Raw genomic sequence first — 16,332 nt, 5'->3', positions numbered from 1 at the left:
TTCAGAGCAAGGGAATGCAACACTAATTTGACAAGATAATCGGTGAAATTTTTCCCCACCTCAAAAAAAACATCTTACCTACATAACAGAAGCACATAGAACACCCAACAAGCAAGATCCCAGGAGAAACACTTCTAGACACATTATAGTAAAAATGATAAATCTGAATAATAAGGAAACAATCTTGCATGCAGCAAAAATGAAGAAGGAGCTATCCTACAATGGGAAAAAAATTAGAATCACTGCAGATCTCTCCACACAAACACTGAAAGCAGGAAAGGCCTGGGAAAGCACCATACGAGCCCTGAGAGCCAATAACTGCCAACCCAGACTGATATACCTGGCAAAGCTAGCATTCACATTCGATGGAGAACTGAAAAGTTTTAATAGCAAAGAAAAACTAAATGAATATATAAACATTAAGCCAGCATTACAAAGAATACTAAGAGGGGGGACACCACCTGAAGAAAGCAACCAGGAACGGGGACCTGCACCCAGACAGGCATTAATCAAAGTCTAACTGAGCAAGCACAGGAGGAAATGAAAGAAGAAAATCTTAGGAAAATGGAAAGACAAGGATAACAACGCATCTCTCTATACTTTTTCATAATATTAAATGGGCTTAATTCGCCAATCAGAAAAGAACTGCACACTGGATCAGAAAACATGACCTATACATCTGTTGCCTTCAGGAGACCCACCTCTCAGCCAAACATACAAACAAATTCAAGTAAAGGGTTGGAAAAGGATCTACCAATCAAATGCCCCCAGTAAGAAATCGGGTATAGCTATCCTGATATCTGACAAAATAAACTTTTCATTAAAATCAGTACAGAAAGACAAGGACGGACACTACATATTAACACAGGGAACAATACAAGAGGAGGATATTACCATCATCAACTTATATGCCCCAAATATTGGTGTACCCAAATATGTTAAACAAATACCCTCAAACTTACAGAATAAAATAGATCCCAATACGATAATACTAGGAGACTTTAACACACCACTCTCACCAAAGGACAGGTCTACCAACCAGAGGATTGGCAAAGAAGATACCGAATTAAGTGAGGCCATACTTCAAGCGGAATTAACTGACATCTACCAAGTATTTCACCCAAAAACAATAAAATAAACATTCTTCTCAGCAGCTCATGGAACTTTTTCCAAAATAGACCATATCATAGTTCATGCAAGGAACTTAAGCAAATACAAAGGGATCGACATAATCCCCTGTATCCTATCTGACCACAGTGGAATCAAGCTAGTTCTCAATAACAAAGCATACCGCAGAAATTTCTCTAATACATGGAAATTGAACAGCACACTTCTTAGCAATGCCTGGGTAACGGAAGAGATCAGAGAAGAAATAAAACATTTCCTACAACTCAATGAAAATGAAAACACATCGCAAAGAAACTTGTGGGACACAGCAAAAGCAGTCCTGAGGGGCAAATTTATTGCCCGCAGTGCCCAAATCAAGAAAATGGAGACAGATCAAGTAAATAATCTCATGTTGCAATTAAAACAGCTAGAAAAACAAGAAAAAATGGAACCTAAAGTTACTAGATGGAGCCAGATAACCAAATTAAGAGCAGAGATTAACCAATTAGAAAAGCAGAAAATTATAGCCAAAATTAACCAAATAAAAAGCTGGTTCTTTGAAAAAATAAATTAAATTGATAGAACTTTGGCAAGATTAATTTAAAAAAGAAGAGAGAAAACCTATATTAACAGGATTAGGGATGCCCCGGGAAAAATTACAACTCGTACCCAAGATATCCAAACAATCCAAACACACTACTTTCAAAAGTTATACTCTCTAAAGGAAGAAAACCCGGCAGAAATGGATGCATTTTTAGAGAAATACAAGTTGCCCAAACTGAGCAAAGAAGAAGTTAACCAATTAAATAAGCCAATATCCTACAACTAGATACAGGAAACTATCAAAAGTCTTTCTACAAAAAAATGCCCAGGACCAGATGGATTCACAGCAGAATTCTATAAGACCTTTAAAGAACTAATACCCATATTCCTCAAGCTCTTCAGAGAAACAGAGAAGGAGGGAGCTATCCCAAACTCATTCTACAATGCCAATATCACACTCATCCCCAAACCAGGCAAAGACCCAACCAAAAAGGAGAATTACAGGCTACTTTCCTTGATGAACACAGATGCAAAGATCCTTAACAAGATTCTAGCTAACAGAATCCAGAAACACATAAAAATAATCATACACTATGACCAGGTAGGCTTCATCCCAGAGACACAGGGATGGTTTAACATATGTTAGTCAATAAATGTAATCCAACATATTAACAGAGCCAAGGTCAAGAATCACATGATTATCACCACAGATGCAGAAAAGGCCTTTGATAAAATTCAACGTTCATTCATGCTAAAAGCTCTGGAGAAAATAGGAATAGAAGGAACATTTCTAAAAACAATAAAAGCCATTTGTGACAGACCAATAGCCAATTATACGTAATGGGGAAAAGCTACAACCAATCCTCCTAAAATCAGGAACAAGGCAAGGTGCCCACTGTCTCCACTCCTCTTCAATATAGTCCTGGAAACCTTAGCTAGGGCAATAAGGCAAGAAAAAGACATTAAAGATCTGCATAGGGAAAGAAGTTAAACTATCCCTTTTTGCAGATGACATGGTACTATACCTTCATGATCCCAAAAACTCCATCCCCAAACTCTTAGAAATCATAAATCACTTCGGCAAAATAGCAGGATACAAAATAAACCCACAAAAATCAGTTGCCTTCCTGTACACTGACAATGTACAAGAAGAGAGGGAAATAAAGGGAGCAATCCCATTCACAATAACCTCCCCCAAAATAAAATATTTAGGAATTAGCCTAACCAAAGATGTAAAAGAACTATTTAATTAAAACTATAAAAAGTTAAAGAAAGAAATTGCAGAAGACACTAGGAAATGGAAAGACCTCCCATGCCCTTGGATAGGCCGACTTAATATAGTGTAGATTGTAATACTGCCAAAATTAATATACAAATTCAATGCAATTCCTATTAAAATCCCAATGATGTACATCACTGAAATTCAGAAAACAGTCCAAAAATTCATATGGAACAACAAAAGACCTAGAATAGCCAAAACAATTCTAGGGAATAAAGACAACATGGGAGGGATATCCATGCTGAACTTCAAACTCTACTACAGAGCTATAATAACAAAGACAGAATGGTACCGGCACAAAAACAGATCCGAAGACCAAAGGAATAGAATAGAAGATCCAGAAATAAATCCACAGGCCTACAGCCAGCTGATATTCAACAAAGGATCCAAAGACATACAATGGAAGAAACACAGCCTCTTCAATCACTGGTGCTGGGAAAACTGGGCGGCCATATGGAGAAAACTAAAAGTGGACCCCCGCCTATACCATGGACCAACATCAACTCAAAATGGATCAAAGACCTTAACATTAAACCTGAATCTCTGAAACTACTGCAGGACAGAGTAGAAGAGACACTTGAACTAATAGTCACAGGAAGGAACTTCCTGAACAGAGTCCCAGGGTCACAACAAATTGGAGAGATACTCGACAAATTGGACAACCTTAAAATAAAAAGCTTCTGCACAGCTAAATCTAGAAAGACCAAGCTAGAAAGACAACCAACTAATTGGGAAAAAATATTTACCAGCAATACATCAGACAAGGGGTTATCATCCAGTATATACAGGGAACTCCCAAACCTAACAAACCAAATATTAAATGGGCAAGGGAACTAAAGAGGGACTTCTCAGATGAAGAAATAAAAATGGCAAAGAAACACATGAGGAAATGTTCATCATCCCTGGTGGTGAAGGAAATGCAAATAAAGACAACCCTGAAATACCAGCTTACCCCAGTCAGAATATCCCACATGCACAAATCAGCTTACAATAAATGCTGGAGGGGATGTGGAGAAAGAGGAACCCTATTACACTGCTGGTGGGAATGTACACTTATACAACCACTTTGGAAAGCAGTCTGGAGGGTCCTTAGAAAGCTAAAGATTGACCTCCTTTATGACCCAGTCATACCACTTCTAGGCATCTACCCTGAACAACAATAACCAATATACAAGGACACTTGCACCTCCATGTTTATTGCAGCACTGTTCACAATAGCTAAGATATGGAAACAACCCACATGCCCCACCACAGATAAGTGGATCCAAAAATTGTGTTATCTATACACAATGAAATATTATGCAGCCATTAGAATTGACAAAATAATGGCATTTGCAGGGAAATGGATGGAACTAGAAGGAATCATGTTGAGCGAGGTAAGCCAACAGCAGACAAACAGTACATGGTCTAACAATATTGATTGTTCCTTGCTTACATAGTCCTTCCTCCTCCTCCTCCTCCTGCTCTAGCTCCTTCTCCTCCTCCTCCTCTTCCTACTTCACTTCTATTCTTATTTTTTGGTTGGTTGTGGGGGTTTAGCTTTTTTTTCAAGGCACTGTTCTAATACTTGAACCATACTTATTTTTCCGTTTTTTTTTATGGTTAATTGTAGATAAGAGATTCATGGACTTGTCTGCACACGCTGGCTTCAAACTGCATTCCACAGATCTCAGCCTCCTAAGTAGCTAGGATTACAGGCTTGAGCACTGTTTCCCACTATTACTGTAAATAGGTCTTTAAGAAAAGATTGCCCTACTAAAATCCCAACTTTTAGCTCAGTGCTTATAACTAAAGCACCAGGTTAGGAGAGCAGACTCAGGACACACTCCCTGGACTGACAGACCTAGATCTTCCTCTTAGAACATTCATGCCACAGAACATGGGGAAATGAAGGCATCCATGTCATTAAGGAGATACATGGATTGCACAAGCAGGTCAGGTGTACATACAACTGGCACTTAGTAGGCACTGTATAAGATTCAGCTGCAATTACTAGTAAAAATAAACAGTATCACATCCACTTGATCTTGTGATATATCTAGTTTGTCATATATTAATTTGTTAAAGTTTTATGTTTGTTTTGCCTGTCCTGGGGCTTGAACTCTGGATCTGGGTGCTGTCCCTGAGCTTTTGTGACAAGACTAGTGCTCTACAACTTGAGCCACAACTCCATTTTTGGCTTTTTGTGGTTAATCGGAGATAAGAATCTCATGGCCATTAGTGCCTGGGCTAGCTTTGAATCTTAAACCTCAGATCTCAGCCTCTTGAGTAACTAGGATTACAGGAATTCGTCACAAGCACCTAGCCCTTTATATAATTTTAACACATTAAAGAATATTTGCCTTGAGCAAAGACACACAAACAAGAAATTCACTCATCGACAATAAATAATTACAGAATGAAAGGTGATTTCAAGGCACTGAAGCTGCTCTTCGTTGGCTTCACCAAGATGTAATTGAAAAGAGTAACTACTGAGAGTTGAACTCTCAACTGAATTAAATTCTAAGTCTATCTGAAGATTTTGGCGCCCAACGTTTAATGTAGGGCCTGGGCACTGTCCATAAGCTTTTCAGTTTAAGACTTGAGCCATGTCTCCACTTGGAGCCTTTTTGGTGGTTGGTTGGAAAAGAGAGTCTCATAGACTTTCTGCCATGGGCTGGCTTTGAACTACAATCCTTAGATGTCAGCCTCCTGAATAGCTACGACTATAGGCATAAGCCACTGGTATTTGGCAATTTTACGTTATATTTAATGAAACTCTTGAAACTCAAAACATTTTACATTTTGTGTAGTTTAGATTCACTGTGTATCCATTGGTGATAATAACCACTGGAATATATATAATGTTACATATATATTTTCTACATTATAGGGATGTGTGTATTTACTTATTATAATTACTACAGATCATTTTCACATCTTGAGTTATTTGATGTTTGCAAAATTGATCACATCAAGCAGTGTCTTAAATAACTCATGCTAATGCAGTCTGATTGTATTTCATGAATGTATTTAAGATTACAACCTCCTAGCAGAAAAATTATAAGTAAAATATGTGAGACCTCTTATTATAAGGTCTACAGTAAATTCAGAAACAAGTGACCAGATAATATCAGCAAGAGACAACTTATCTCCATTTCAGCAATCCTAAAGCTGTTCTTAGTCCTGAAGCAAATAGCATTGGTTTACTTACAGTTATTATGGTCCTTTGTGATTTGGAAATTAAGATGCAGTGCTCATAGGACAAGCCCTAAGAACTTGTATGCTAACCTTGCTGGAAGGAGAATAGGAATAAAGTGGGGAAGTGGTCTGAGTCCAGAAGTCCAATGGAAAGACAATAACTTCTTAAGTGGATGGTTTTATGGAGGTATAGTGGCAGCTTAAAGGTACCAGAGACAACATTGGCTTACCACTGTGCTTCACAAAGTATGGTCTCTTGTATAGGTATTAATGTTGTTGAATAAAGAATCTTCAGTCTGGGATGTAGCTCAGTGGCAAAGTGATTGTCTAGCAAGCACAATGTCCTGGGTTCAATTGCCACTACCAAAAAAGAACAGACCCCAAAAAAGAATCTTCTTTTTTGGCACTGGTAGTTCACACCTGTAATCCTACCTACTTAGGAGGCTGAGATCTGAGGATCAAGGTTTGAATCATGAGGCTATTATCTCCAATCAACCAGCAGAAAGCTAATAGTAGAGGTGTGGATCGAGTGGTAGAATGTAAAACTTGACAAAAAAGCCAAGGAAGAATGAGAGGACTTGAGTTCAAGCCTCAGTACCAGCACATGTTGACTCACACCTGTAATCCTAGCTACTCAGGAAGCTGACATCTGAGGATCCAGATTTGAAGCAGGCTGGTCAGAAAAGTCCCTGTGAGATTCTTATCTCCAATTAGACCCTAAAAACTGGAAGCGGAGTTGTGGCTCAAGTGGTAGAACACTAACCTTGAGCACAAAGAGGCCCAGGGACAGTGCTCAGGCTCTATGATCAAGCCCCAAAACAGAAGCAAAAACAAATCTTCAGAAAATTTAAGATAACTCTATCTCTATTAAGCCTGACTGAAAAGTATGTGATCGATGATGAATGACACTAATAACATTTAATAATAAGTCTTCTCATGAGGATTTATTCTGTGATGGCACTGTGCTGATCACTGTAAATAAATGATCTCATTCCAACTTCAAAGTAGCCCTTGGAGGTAGGGACTGTGATGTCTCCATTTTACAGATGAGAAAACCAGGCCCAGAAATATGTGTCCAAAATCACAGAGTTAATGGGTGCAGGATCAGGGCTCAAATCTTGATCTGGGTACAAAGTACATTTTCTCCTTAAGTTGTGGTAAAAATATTAGTTATTTTTCACAATGTGAGAATGTGTAGGTCAATGACATTTAGCAATTCACAATTTTGTGCTACTATTGCATGATTTCTGGAGTATTTTTATTTCCCCTAAAGAAGACCTATTAAGGAGTAATTCTCCAAAATTATATTGCCCTAGCTCCTAGTAGCACTAATCTACTCTGTCCCTACAGATTTGCCTATTCTACAGATATTTTATATCAGTGGAATCATACAATAAATGGCCTTTTATCTCTGGCTTCTTTTAGTTAGTACAGTGTTTGCAAAGTTAGCTTATATCATTGCATGCAATCAAAACCTTTGTCCAACCAGGCTCACTCCTGTAATACTACTCAGAAGGCTGAGATCTGAAGAACACAGTTCAAAGCCAGCCCAGGCAGTAAAGTCTATGAGATTCTTATCTCTGATTAACCACCAGAAACCAGGAGTGCCAGTATGGTTCAAACTGGTAGAGCACTAATCTTGAGGGAAAAAAAGCTCAGGGCAGCACTCAGACAGAATAACATCTAAGGTTCATAACAGAAGCAGCTGGTGCCTCCTCAACCACACAATAACTGCCAAGTATAGGGCTGTTGAATAGCTAAGTGAATGGGTAACCTTCACAGAAGTGTGGCGGACACAGAACGTGCCCCAAGCTCCAAGGAGTTACAGGATGGCTGTGTCCAATGGGTCTGCAGCCCAGGTCACCTGCTCTCATTTGCAGTGGCTCTGCCCCTGGCCTGCCTCTCCCGAACAGGCCGGGGGTGGGGCAGGGAGGTCCTGTGATGTAACAGCCACCCAGCCTGCGCTTGGGCTCTCTAGCACGCAGACTGGGGAAGGGGCGTGTCTCTGTGTGCTGATTGGCTGTCTCGTGGCAGTTGGGCGGGCAGTGGTAGTGGCAGCACAGGGAGGGACTAGAATGGGCCTGGCAGGGAGGGTGGAGGCAGACAGCATGGGTCCTCACCACAGGCTCCCCTGAGCCTTGCTTGCTTGGACTGACCACGGGGCCTGCAGTGGCCTCGGTGGGATAAGGGCACCCTGGGGTGCCCTATGGTCGCCACCTGCATCACAATGCAGGAGAGCTTCGGCTGGGTCGTTGCCAACCGCTTCCACCAGCTGCTGGAGGAAAAGTGGGACCCGTTCAAACTTCACTATGCTAAGCTCTGGCACCAGCAGCAGCTACAGCATTGCCTGCACGACCAGGTGGCGATGGCGGCTCCTGGCGGCCTGGGTGGCCAAGTGTGGCCAAGCAAGGCAGCTGCAACCAGGCCGGAACCTCGGTCCCCAGGCTGGGCATGGGCGGCAGCTGCGGGGAGTCCCAGAAGGAGCTCAAAATCATCCCAGCCCCCGGTGTGCCATGCCCAGACAGCCCTGGCTGGGAGCAGGTAGGAGAGGAAGGGTGTAGGGCACAAGGCCTTCTGGCTGGCATCCTGTACCCTCCACGTGAGCCAGTGGCGCTGTGCACAGCAAGGGTGGGCACCCTAGAGGCATTGCAAGGGTCGAGAGCATTCATGGCTGTGAAGGTGGCGCCCCAGGTGGCTCCGGAGTCAGGCAAAGTTGGGGGGTCGCGGGGCCTGCCTGCGCAGAAAGAAGTCCAGAGAGGGCTGGTGCTGCCGCCACCACTGTCCCAGCCAGTGCATGGTGCGGAAGGGGATCGGCATAAAGGGAAGGGAGTGACCTGGAAAGGGGGGAAAAGTGTGGGGGGGACGGGGACATGGAGAATGCAGGGGGCTGGAGGCGGAGGACAGGGGCAGGGCTGCAGTTCTCCAGTTCTCCAGCTGGCGTTGGCCTGGCAGCACTTGCAGTCCTGAATCACCCCTGATTGTGCTAAGATGGCATTCCTAACTCTGTCACCTCCAAGCTTCTAGATGCCTCCTGCCTCATCAGACCACCACCTGGTGCAGGAAGGGGAAGAGCACCTCAGAAAGCACTTCCACCTGAACCGCCCTGGCCTAAGGTGCCTGCACCTGTCTCCCCCTTCTTCCCTGATTGCTGAGTGAGGTGTGCTGTTGTCATGAGGTTACATGTGCACTTGTCACTTTTGTGAGTGTTGAGGTTAGTTGTCACTGTTTTGAGTATTGAGGTGAGGTATGCAGTACTCATTGTTCAGACTGTTCTGAGTGTTGAGGTTAGGTCTGTGGTTATCACTGTTCTGATTACTGAGGTTAGATGTATAGTTGTCACTGCTCTGAGTGTTGAAGTTAGGTGTGTGATTGTCAATGTTAGGAGTATTAAGGTTAGGTGTGCGGTTGTCAGGGTTCTGAGTGTTGAGGTAAGGTGTCCAGTTGTCACTGTTGTGAGTAATGAAGTTTGATGTGTAGTCATTGTTGTTGTTAATATTGAGTTTAAGTGTGTAGTTGTCACTGTCCTGAGTACTGAGATTAGGTGTGCAGTTGTCACTGTTCAGACTGTTCTCAGTGTTGACGTTAGGTGTGTGGTTGTCACTGTTCTCAGTACTGAAGTTAGATGTGCAATAGTCACTTTTCTGAGTATTTGGGTTGGGTGTGTGATTGTCACTGTTATGAGTCTTGAGGCTAGTTGTATAGTTGTCATTGTTCTGAATATTGAGGTGAGGTGTGCAGTAGTCACTCTTAAGACTGTTCTGAGTGTTGAGGATAAGTATGTGGTTGTCACTGTTCTGAGTACTGAGGTTAGATGTGTAGTTGTCACTGTTCTGAGCATCGAGGTTAGGTGTGTCATTGTCACTGTTCTGAATACTGAGGTTAGATGTGAAGTTGTCACTGTTCTGAGTGTTGAAGTTAGGTGTGTGGTTGTCAGTGTTAGGAGTATTAATGTTAGGTGAGCTGTTGTCACTGCTCTGAGTGTTGAGGTTAGGTGTGTAGTTATCACTGTTCTGAGTATTGTGGTTAGGTGTGCAGTTGTCACTGTTCTGAGTACTGAGGTTATATGGAAGTTGTCACTATTCTGAGTACTAAGGTTAGGTATGTGGTTGTCACTGATTTGAATATTGATTTTAGGTGTGCATTTGTCACTGTTCTGAATGTTGTGGTTCCGTGTGTAGTTGTCATTGTTCTTAGTATTTTTTTTTTTGTCAGTCGTGGGGCTTGAACTCTGGGCCTGGGCGCTGTCCCTCAGCTCTTCAGCTCAAGGCGAGTGCTCTACCACTTGAGCTACAGCGCCACTTCCGGTTTTCTGGTGGTTTATTGGACATAGGAGTCTCACGGTCTCTCCTGCCCGGGCTGGCTTTGAACCACGATCCTCATATCTCAGCCTCCTGAGTAGCTAGGATTACAGGTGTGAGCCACCAGTGCCCGGCCATTGTTCTTAGTATTGAGGTTAGGTGTGTAGCTGTCACTGTTGTGAGTATTGAGATTAGGTGTGCAGTTGTCACTGTTCTGAGTGTTGAGATTAGGTGTGTAGTTGTCACTGTTCTGAGTATTGAGGTTAGGTGTGCAGTTGTCACAGTTCTTAGTAGTGAGGGTAGGTGTGAGTTTGCCACTATTCTGATTCTTCTGATATTGATGTTAGGTGTGCAGTTGTCCTTGTTCTGAGTATTGAGGTTAGGTGTGTGGTTGTCACTCTTGTGAGTGTTGAGGTTAGGTGTGTGGTTGTCACTCTTGTGAGTGTTGAGGTTAAGTATTTGTCATTGTTCTGAGTATTGACGTGAGGTGTGCAGTTGTCACTGTTCTCACTGTTCTGAGTGTTGAGGTTAGGTATGTGGTTGTGAATGTTCTGAGTACTGAGGTTAGGTGTGTAGTTGTCATTGTTCATAGTAGTGAGGTTAGGTGTGCACTTGTCCCTGTTCTGAGTGTTGAGGTTAGGTGTGTAGTTGTCACTCTTCTTTCTGTTCTGATTATTGAGGTTAGGTGTATAGTTGTTACTGTTCTGAGTATTGAGGTTAGGTTTGTAGTGTCACTGTTATGAGTAGTGATGTTAGATGTGTAGTTGTCATAATTAGCAGAGCTTATTTGGCCTGTTCCTGGCTTGGTCAATACTTGTGCACTGCTTCTGGGAAACAGAGTCTCATGCCTCTTCTTCTAGGTCTTCTGGAAGCTGAGATGGAATCTAGGTTCGAATCCAGCCTGGCAGTAAAGTCCAGGAGACTCCTACCTCCAATTAACCATGGTGGGGCTGCGGTTCAATAGTGGAGTGCCAACCCTGAGCCAGAAGTCTTGAGAGACAGAGCTCAGGCCTGAGCATGACATGCATGAACACAAACATGTGCATGTGTGCAGACACACACACAAAGTGTGAGTTCCAGCCCAGTTCAGAAAATTTTAAGAACTGGCACCTTGACTTGTGCAAATCACTACTCTACCTTTATCTGTGTAAAGTCGATTTGCTACATAAGAATCAGAAGTCAGTAAAATAAAGATGCTGAAAACCAAATGCTATTCCATATGTCAGTAAGTTTATGACCTTATTTGAACAAATGAGATAATGAACTTTTGACCTTACTTTTTCTCAAATTAGACAAATACAAAGTTAAACGAGGCAAGGCTTTTCCATTTATTTACTTATTTATGTATTTTTGGCTGTAATAGCTTGAACTGATGGCCTCATTATTTTTCAGACATAGATGTCTCCCTATGCTTCCTACATAGCTGACATTAGAAGTGTGTGGCATCATGACTTCATATCTAGCTTCTTTTTTTTAAAACAAATGAAAATGTTGTGTCCTTTAGAAGAGTGTGACACTGCAGCTAGTACTGCTAATAAGCTGACTTTTCACTGTTTTCGATTTAAAATTATGTTTTTGTCATTTTTTTCTTATAGTATTGAGGATCAAACATGGGGCCTCAAGCAAGCCAGGCCAGAGGACTTTACCAATGAACAGCAGTCCTACCCTGTTTTGGAAATTTTAAACATTCATGACATTGAATGAAGACCCTTTATTTTTCCTGCTGTCAGAAATGTGAATTTATATGCCCAAATTTAATTACATAAATGCACAATGCTGTTTCTTTTTTCAAAACTTAAGTGCTATAAAACTGGGATGCAGTCTACTTCCTGCTTGACATTGTAATCTAGCGCACTTACCAATTTATCTGCCCATTTAGCGTCTAGGCAATCTGGCTTTTGAGATCTATAGTTAAAAATCTTGAGTTAATATTATAGTTAGAATATCATTGCAGTTCTTTTTCAAGTGCATAATAGCAGCAAGCACCTCATTAATTTCCATTTATGTAGTTACTGTACTAAAATTATCTGTAATGGGTTTTAGAGATCTTCAAAAACTCCTGTTAGCCCTGTTATGAACGTCTGTGCTTTTCTATACCCAAATATTTTAAATTTAGTCTGGAGATTGAGTGAATGCTTAACATAGAGAAATGTCTAGCACTTTGGAATATGCTTTTTGACATACACCAGAAACATTAATCCTCCAGAGTGTGGAAATCAGAAGCTTGCCCGGTGGAAATGGAGGTTTTAATGTAACTAGACTGTCCAAATATGTATAGAAACCTTCAAGAGGCCCTTTGCTCAGTATATTCTCGAACCATCAGAGGCTGTTTCAGCTTACTTTCCTCAGCTTTCAGAGCCTAGGAAACTCTTTGAGCCAAAATGCAACTATTTTATGGGAACTCGTGCTGGAAATTTTACTGTATTCTTTTTCTTCTCTAGGCTTGTGTTTAGATCAGTGATCAAAATGCTTATGTCAGTCTTTAATTGGAAAGGGCTGGTGAAATGCAAGGTTTGCATTACCTACTTCAAGCTGCTGTTCCAGCATGGAAAAACAAGGTGGATTCAATTGTAGTCTTGACCTCTTACTACTAATTTCTGGGGCAAAATGTCTGTTACTATTAGCTTTGGTCTTTGGAGATTTAGAGGGAGAATGTAATGTTTGTAATTGTCCTAATAAGTAACCAATTCTATTTAACACTTTTCAGTTTACATACAGAAATGATGGAAGTGACTTTACTATAAAGCATTTTTAATTGATATAATTAAAATAGGGTAGCAAAAAGAAGGTAGAATAAGCACTGAAGTAATTCTGTAGTTGAATGGATATACTATAATGGTAAAACACAAACGCTTATGGGTTACAAATAGAAAATCTAAAGCAAATTCTTTAATTTTTCAGTTTGTTAACTATATTTATTTATATGGTAGTTCTAGAGCTTGAACCCAAGGCCTCTGTCTCTTAGCTTTTTCTTTTTGCTCACAGCTACTGCTCTACTACTTGAAGCCACAGCTCCACTTCTGGTTTTCTTGGAGATAACATAACTTTTATAGCAAGATAGGCTTCGAACTGTGATCCTCAGATCCCAGCCTTATAAGTAGCTAGGACTACAGGAATGAGCCACCAGTGCCCAGCTTTACCTTGTTATTTTTTTTCCTTTGGTTGTGGGGCTTGAACTCAGGGCCTGGATTTTGTCCCTGAGATCTTTTGCTCAAGCCTAGCACTCTACCACTGTGAACCTCAGTGTTAATTTCAGTTTTTCGGATGGTCAGTTGGAGATAAGAGCCTCATGGATTTCCCATCTAGGCTAGCTTTGAACCATGACCCTCAGATCTCAACCTTCTGAGTAGCTCGGGTTAGAGGTGTGAGCCACCAGTGCCTGGCTCAACTTGTTAACATACTTAGTGACATTCTCCTCTGATTTCAAACACCCCTTCTAATTTTGTTGACCTGATTTGTTTCTGCAGTAGAAGTATAATCCTCTGTGAAAATACCATTAAGTGATATTAATTAGATTTAAATATTTATAGATATTATAGAATATTAAAGCCATATCAAAATGAACTTAAATCTTTTGCACAATAGTTGACACTCAAAAGCATTTTATATTAAAGGTAATTATGTAATTTTATGTTTGTGATGTACAAACAGGATTTTTATTTTAAGACCTGATAGTACTTATTTGTGTTAGGCTATAAAGTTTAGTTAGGAAATATTAATGAGACAAATGAAAAATGCATGTATTTTTTATATTTTTTTTGCCTGTCCTAGGGCTTGAACTCAGCATCTGGGCACTGTCTCTGAGCTGCTTTTGCTCAAGGCAAGGGTTCTACCACTTGAGCCACAGGACCACTTCTGGCTTTTTCTGTTTGTATAGTACAGGGTATCATGCGTGCTAGGCAACCACGAAACCACATTCCTAGCTCTATGCCGGTATTTTTAATGTGGATACATGAGAGGAATTCAATGAGATGTACACCCATTATTTGAATAAATTTTAAGGTTTTCTATCTGCACTGTTAATGTGGAGTAATTACTCCTAAGGAAAATCAAAGAACTATAGTAAAAGTTATAAGTAATATTTGAGGAGACCTTTCAAATGTAAGGGGGAAAAAGACAATTTTGGAAGATGGTTAAGAAATGACAAAGTTCATAACTTATTTACTAAATTATTAGATGGCTAAAAATATAGGATTTGATTGAACATTCTAATGCATCAGAAGAGAAAAGACTAGAAAGGGCTAGCACATTGTCCTTGTTTTACCTGGATGGTGGATTCTTAAATGGACGAAAAAAGATGCCTTCTTGAGTGAGTTGGAAACTGAATTGAGGTCCATACTAGAGGCATATGGCAAATATATAAATCCCATCAAAGAGCAGGAAAATCTGTTTTAAAATACAATTTTAAGTACAATCTAATATGTATTTTAAAGTAAAATCTAATGAAATGGTATGTATCTACTTTTCTGGATGAGGTTTAGAACTATGGTTTCATAAAGCTGCTTTTGAAATGTGAAATGTAGTTAATTTATTAAAATGTGTTAATAGAGGTCACCTATAATTAACCAGGTCTGGTGCATGCCTGTGATCTTAACACTCAGGATTCTTGATATAGAAAGGTTGTGAGTTCCAGGCTAGTGTCAAGCACATGTAATGACCTTATTTCAAAACACAGCAACAACAGAAAGAAAGAAAGAAAAAGATACCTATAATTATATGGTTTATCTTTTTTGGGGGGGACTAATGGTTGGGTATGAACTCTAGGCCTGGGCACTGACCCTCAGCTCTTCAGCTCAAGGCTAGTGCTCTACCACTTGAAACCACAGCGCCACTTCTGGTTTTTTTCTGCTTATGTGGTGCTGAGGAATCAAACCCAGGGCCTCAAGCATGCAAGGCAAGCACTCTACCACTGAGCCACCTTCCCAGCCCATATGGTTTATCTTATACTCTCTAAAACTTAAGTGAAGTCACAATACTAATAAGGTTTTATTAAAAATAAATAAATTCCAGGAAATAGCATCAGTAAGTTTTCCCCCCTGAAATACCCAAGTTTTTCCAATGGTTTTCCAACTTGTTTTTAGAAAAATGAAATCTTAAGGAACCTACAGAATTTTACCAGTGCTGTCATGGATATTGTGTTTTATCCCTCTGCTTTGGTTTTCTGCTGGCAGGCTAGAAGTGGACTCCTAGAAGAGGGGAGCAACAAGGATGGAATGACAGTCTGGGAACAGATGTAATACTTGATAGAGAGCATGGAGATCCTACAGGGAATATTGACTGTCTGAGACCAGAGGCAGGCAGACTATACAGCCAAGAAGTTTTCAGAGTCCTGTAACACATGGAGGCTGAACAACATACTGCTGAATCATGAGCGAGTCATGGAAGACATTACAAAGGAAATTCAAATGTTCATGATATTCAACAAAAATGAACACACAAATTACCAGCTCCTCTGGGACTCAGCAAAGGCAGTACTCAGGGGCAAGTTTATAGCTCTGAGTTCCTATATCAACACATTGGAGAGATCTGAAACCAACAATTTAATGAGACATCTGAATCTCCTTGAAAAAAAGAGCAGCAAGATAAACCCCAATCGAATAGACAGAAAGAGATAATTAAAATTGAATCAGAATTAGAATCAAAAAAAAACTATAGAAAGAATCAACAAAATTGGATGATTGGGTAGGGGGGCGGGGGGAGGCTGGGAAGGGCTGGGAAGGGGAAAAAAAGGAGGAGGCTACAATGCTTGATAACAAATGTACTCATTATTTTGCCCTTGTAATTGTAACCCCTCTGTACAGTATTTTCACAATAAAAAATAAACAAAAATTAAAAAAAAAAGAATCAACAAAACAAAGAGTTGGTTCTTTGAAAAACTTAACAAAATTGACAGACCCTTGGAAAATCTTATCAGAAAAAGAAGAG

General features: G+C 40.5%; 1 pseudogene; it reads left to right on the top strand.

Annotated features, from left to right (window-relative positions):
- Positions 1-8,315: 8,315 nt before the first annotated feature.
- The window catches only part of LOC122111007, a 33,532-nt pseudogene continuing 25,515 nt past the window's right edge, over positions 8,316-16,332 (top strand).

This window comes from Dipodomys spectabilis, unplaced genomic scaffold (genome assembly GCF_019054845.1).
Source record: "Dipodomys spectabilis isolate Male_0828 unplaced genomic scaffold, ASM1905484v1 ptg000084l, whole genome shotgun sequence".
NCBI classification, from domain to species: Eukaryota; Metazoa; Chordata; class Mammalia; order Rodentia; family Heteromyidae; genus Dipodomys; species Dipodomys spectabilis.
The sequence above is the reverse complement of the archived record's forward strand: the minus strand, read 5'-3'. Positions and strand labels throughout refer to the sequence as shown.